This window comes from Doryrhamphus excisus, linkage group LG7 (genome assembly GCF_037039965.1).
Source record: "Doryrhamphus excisus strain RoL-2023G ecotype Guam linkage group LG7, RoL_Dexc_Guam_v1.1, whole genome shotgun sequence".
Lineage (NCBI taxonomy): Eukaryota > Metazoa > Chordata > Actinopteri > Syngnathiformes > Syngnathidae > Doryrhamphus > Doryrhamphus excisus.
In genome coordinates this window covers 7,206,890-7,212,889 of record NC_136363.1, presented here as the reverse complement: position 1 = coordinate 7,212,889, position 6,000 = coordinate 7,206,890, and positions in this window count along the sequence as shown.

Genomic DNA, 6,000 nt, shown 5'->3' with positions numbered 1-6,000 from the left:
GTGTCCTTTAGATATTGACTTATCTTTTACTATTTGACTTTTAACGTGTGGCGTGGGCCACAAATAGCTGCACTTTTGACCCCCCACCCACTTATGTGGAAGTCCAATTCCTCCATCTTAAATCTTTCCCTTCCTTTGTCTCATCTTCCTGCATCTTTATATCTTAGAGGTTTAAAAAAAAGCTTTGACAAGAAAGCATGCTGGGAAAATAGCCTTCTGCCAGCTGCTTGTGGGCATTCTGCACTCAGACTGGTGGGTGTCCTTTCTGAGACACCAAACAGATACCAGCTACCAGCACTCACCTTGTGTGTATGTGTGTGTGTGTGTGTTGCCGCAGAGGTGTGTCAGTGTGCAAGTGCACTCTAGGTGGGTGGAAGGCTGTCAGTAATAATATCAAGATGCCAGGTACAGGGGGATTATTGCTCCTCTTTGCCACTACTATCAGCAGAGGAGAGCTGTCTTTCTATCAAGCCGGGCCTACCCCACACCATGCATTTATGTTACTTGTAAACAACGTTCCCAAACCTGAATTTTGCTTCAGAGGAGTGTAGTTATATGCCTGCTGAGAAGGGATAACAGCTAGGTGACGAAGATCAGATAAGATAAAAAAAAACAAAACTGTGTGGAATATACTACAAGTGGCATCACCGACTGGCGAGATTATGTTGTGTTGGCATCACTCAGCTGACATTGTGAAGAGTGTGCAACTTGCCTGTTTAAAAGTGTTTTAAACATAAAAACACAGTTGGCATAGGCAGGCGATATAATCTCACAACAGTTTAAAGGGATAGTTTAGATTTTTTGACATGAAGTTCTATGATCTCCCATCAGTTGCTGGGCTCTCTTAAGTTAAGCCTTTTCCATTCTAAAGAGTAATACATTTGCATCACACTGTTTCCCACAAAAAAGTCCGACCTCTCAGTCGCTCTCTGTTCGTGTGCCGGAACTGCTTTCCTCCACACGAAAACAAACCAGAACTCTGCTTACGGGACGAAGTGGGGTAAATGTCACTGTTGATGTACTACACTGCTGATGGGGATGTCATACAACCTCCAAACTATTCCTTTAAAGGTTCTTTTTCATGCAAAATAGACTTTCAAGTAATGAACATCACTGTGGGTCCCTACAACTTTCATTCATTCATTCATTTTCTACCGCTTTTTCCTCACGAGGGTCGTGGGGGGTGCTGGAGCCTATCCCAGCTGTCTTCGGGTGAGAGGCGGAGTACACCCTGGACTGGTCGCCAGCCAATCACAGGGCACATATAGACAAACAACCATTCACACTCACATTCATACCTATGGACAATTTGGAGTCGCCAATTAACCTAGCATGTTTTTGGAATGTGGGAGGAAACCGGAGTACCCGGAGAAAACCCACGCATGCACGGGGAGAACATGCAAACTCCACACAGAGATGGCCGAGGGTGGGAATTAAACCCTGGTCTCCTAGCTGTGAGGTCTGCGCGCTAACCACTAGACCGCCGTGCCGCCTCCCTACAACTTGTTTATGAGAATCAAATTTGAGAAATCGCTTTAAACAGGGACAAAAAATGACCAAAACAGACCAAAAATTATCTGTTTAATTTGCTCCACCCTCGAGGAGCTGGAGCCTATCCCAGCTGTCTTCGGGCGAGGGAGAGGCAGGGTACACCCTGGACTGGTCGCCAGCCAATCACAGGGCACATATAGACAAACAACCATTCACACTCACATTCATACCTATGGACAATTTGGAGTCGCCAATTAACCTAGCATGTTTTTGGAATGTGGGAGGAAACCGGAGTACCCGGAGAAAACCCACAGATACACAGGGAGAACATGCAAACTCCACACAGAGATGGCCGACGGTGGGATTGAACTCAGGTCTTTTAGCTGTGAGGTCTGCGCGCTAACCACTCGTACGCCGTGCAGCCAGCCTCCAATATATATATGGTAAACTGACGAAGAGGAAAGAAGGACAAAGTAAGAAGTTAAAAACCTACCACTTCCACACAGAATGGGAGGAGAACTGGTTTTCACTGTGTTGCCAACTAGCACTAAAATAAAATTTGGTTTTCAAACAGGAGAGGGAAGAAAGAGAAAAAGAACGAGATTGGATAGCACTATTAGGGCTGAATCGTTTGTCACAATTCGAAAATACTCTAAAATGAAAAATCGAATTCTTTCTGCTCTGTCACTAATAACAATAATGTTTTTCATAATAAACAAATACAGCTAAATTCTCCAAACAGACCCTCATCTGAGTCATCCTATATTCATCCCATGAATATAGGATGACTCAGTTTTGCTCTCCAAGTTCATCCTGGGTTGCGTCCATGGGCTGAGCTGGACTCAAGCCACGGCAGTTGATGGTTGGGAGAGGTTGTTGGTTGATTTGAGGCTGGTTTGCGTAGAAACAAGTAAGACCTCACCCGCTCACCCCCCCTCTCTCAAGGTAATCATTTTCCCGCCGACATGGCGCTGCTAATCAACCATCATAATCTTCCTCCCTTGGCTGCGCCGCTGTGTGTAGAAAAGTTAAGCAGTGGGCCTGTCAGAGAGATGCCCCCTGGATCTTGTCCGGACTTTCTGGTCCAATCCCATCGTGATCAGCGGCCTACTCGGTTACACTAATATGCTGATTATGTGTGTCTGGGAAAACACAGACGGGACGTCCAGAGTGCATGTAAATTGATGTGAGGTCTTTTCCTCAGTTCTGTGTCTGCACTGCCGCGTAAATGTCTTTGTTAACCTCTCTGAGGTATAAATCACGAGCGTATTTTACATCTGCCACCAAGAAATGAACATTATTCATGAATTTGATAGTATTCCAGCAGCCTTACAAGCTCAGTCAGCTTTGTTGTTCACAATGAATCTACAAACGCAGCAGTGTGCTTTTGTGCCCCCTTCCACCTACTTGCCATCAGCCATGCTCGGCTATTAAGAATTACCTGCTTGGTTAATAACAATTGGTCTTGACTTGACGGGAATTGAGGCAGTGCAATTAAAAAGTAATTAAATATTATCAATGTCGCAGTATGGCGAAGTGCAATATTCAAATTGTGTGAGCTGTACTTTTTTTTTTTTGACAGCGTTAAAAAGTGTGACAACATATTATTATGAATTAAGCACTGCAGAGATACCCGAGGCTAAAAATATTTCTATTGATTTTCTTATAGTAAAACGGAAATTCCTCAAATTGGTCAAAACTGTTTATGTTTTCAATGTATTTTTTTTTCTCAATTCAATTAGCAACAGAATTAATTGCAAAGCACAGAAAAACACAATCGTGTCCAACCCTTCCCTCGAATTTAAAATAGGTTTCATGGATGAATGTTCTGGGGCCACTTATTAGCACTGATCCCTTCTGTAATTATAAGATCCATTTGTGATATTCATAATGCAACTGCAAAGCAGGCCTTCCATAATAAGGGCTGGACTGCGTGGTCCAGGTCTCTCCCAAAGGGGCCCTCAGTGGGTTGTTTGTGTTTATTTTTTTTCTTGATGGTGCAATGTGGGCATTTGTGTTGCTGTGGCGAGGCGGCAGATGAAGTCGGATTTATCATAACACCGACACTTGGAGAAAGTGCAACTCATTTTTCATTTACCACAACATGCTCAGTTACCTTTCCTTATTAATGTCTGACTTTTCTTCAAGCGGCCTAATCACATAGAAATCTTGATATTTAATCCGTTTTCTGCTTCTGAGTTAAATGCCAGTTGCCAACTCAAGACACTCGGTGAGCCTTTTATCCATTTGTTATTACTGTCACACGTAACGTAACCACTACTCATTAGTTGCATAGTAATGACTCTCGGCGTATGAGCCTTAGTTTCTCAGTAACTACTCATTAGATCTTCATTAGTTCCACAGTAACTACTCTAAATGTGTGTGCTTTAATTCCTCAGTAACTACTCTATTCATTAGTTGCTCATTATTTCTTTGTCAGTTCCTCAGTAACTACTCTAAATTTATGTGCTTCAGTTCCTCGGTAACTAATATACTCATTCGTTCTTCATCAGTTCCTCAGTAACTACTCTATTGAACTCTAATGTATGTGCCTTAGTCATTAGTTCATTAGTTCTTTAGTAACTACTCTAAATGTATGTGCCTTAGTCATCAGTGCCTTGTTAGTTCTCCATTAGGTCTTCAGTAACTACTATAAATTTGTGTCCTAGTCATTAGTTCTTCATTAGTTCCTCAGTAACTACTCTAAATTTGTACCTTAGTCATTAGTTTGTCATTAGTTCGTCAGCAACTACTCTAAATGTATGTGCTTTAGTCATTAGTTCATCATTAGTTCATTAGTTCCTTAGTAACTACTCTAAATGTATGTGCCTTAGTTATCAGTTCCTTGTTATTTCTCCAGTAGGTCTTCAGTAACTACTCTGAATTTGTACCTTAGTCATTAGTTTTTCATTAGTTCCTCAGCAACTACTCTAAATGTATGTGCTTTAGTCATTATGTCCTCAGTAACCACTCTAAATATGTGCCTTCATCATTAGTTCTTCATTAGTTCCTCGGTAACTACTGCACATTCATGTGCCTTAGTCATTAGTTCTTCATTAGTTCCTTGGTAACTACTCTAAATCTGTGTGCCTTAGTCATTAGTTCTTCATTAGTTCTTAATTAGTTCTTCTGTAGCTACTCTAAATTTGTACATTCGTCATTACATTTGTGTTAGTTCCTCTGTAACTACTCTAAATGTATGTGCCTTAGTCATTAGGTCCTCAGTAACCACTCTAAATATGTGCCTTTGTCATTAGTTCTTCATTTGTTCCTCGGTAATTACAGTGCATCCGGAAAGTATTCACAGCGCTTCACTTTTTCTACATTTTGTCATGTTACAGCCTCATTCCAAACTGTATTAAATTAATCTCTTACCTCAATATTCTACACAAAATCCTCCATTATGACAATGTGAAAAAAGGTTTTTTTTGACATGTTTTGAATTTATTAAAAATAGAAAACAAAAAAATCCCATTTACATAAGTATTCACAGCCTTTGCTTAATACTTTGTTGATCCACCTTTGGCAGCAATTACAGCCTCAAGTCTTTTTGAATATGATCCCACAAGTTTAGCACACCTATCTTTAGGCAGTTTTGCCCATTCTTCTTTGCAATAAGTCTCAAGCTCCATCAGGTTGGATGGGAGACGTCTGTGCACAGCCATTTTCAGATCTCTCCAGAGATGTTCGATCGGATTCAAGTCTGGACTCTGGCTGGGCCACTCCTGGACATTCACAGAGTGGTTCTGAAGCCAATCTTTTGAGATCTTGGCTGTGTGCTAATGTCTACTGTCTATATGGTCAAGGTACATGACCAGTCTACTGACGTCAAGAGCGCTCTGGAGCAGGTTTTCATCCAGGATATCTCTATATATTGCTGCATTCATTTTTCCTTCTATCCTGACTAGTCTGCCAGTTCCTGCTGCTGAAAAACATCCCCACAGCATGATGCTGCCACCACCATGCTTCACTGTAGGGATGGTATTGGCCTGGTGATGAGCAGTGCCTGGTTTCCTCCAAACATGGCGCCTGGCATTCACACCAAAGAGTTCAATCTTTGTCTCATCAGACCAGAGAATTTTGTTTCTCATGGCCTGAGAGTCATTCAGGTGCTTTTTGGCAAATTCCAGACGGGCTGCCATGTTCCTTTTACTAAGGAGTGGCTTTCGTCTGGCCACTCTACCATACAGGCCTGATTGGTGGATTGCTGCAGAGATGGTTGTCCTTCTGGAAGGCTCTCCTCTCTCCACAGAGGAACGCTGGAGCTCTGACAGAGTGACCATCGGGGCCTTGGTCACCTCCCTGACTAAGGCCCTTCTTCCCCGATCGCTCAGTTTAGAAGGCCGGCCAGCTCTAGGAAGAGTCCTGGTGGTTCCAAACGTCTTCCATTTACGAATAATGGAGGCCAATGTGCTCATTGGGACCTTCAAAGCAGCAGAAATTTTTCTGTATCCTTCCCCAGATTTGTGCCTCAAGACAATCCTGTCTCGCAGGTCTACAGACAGTTCT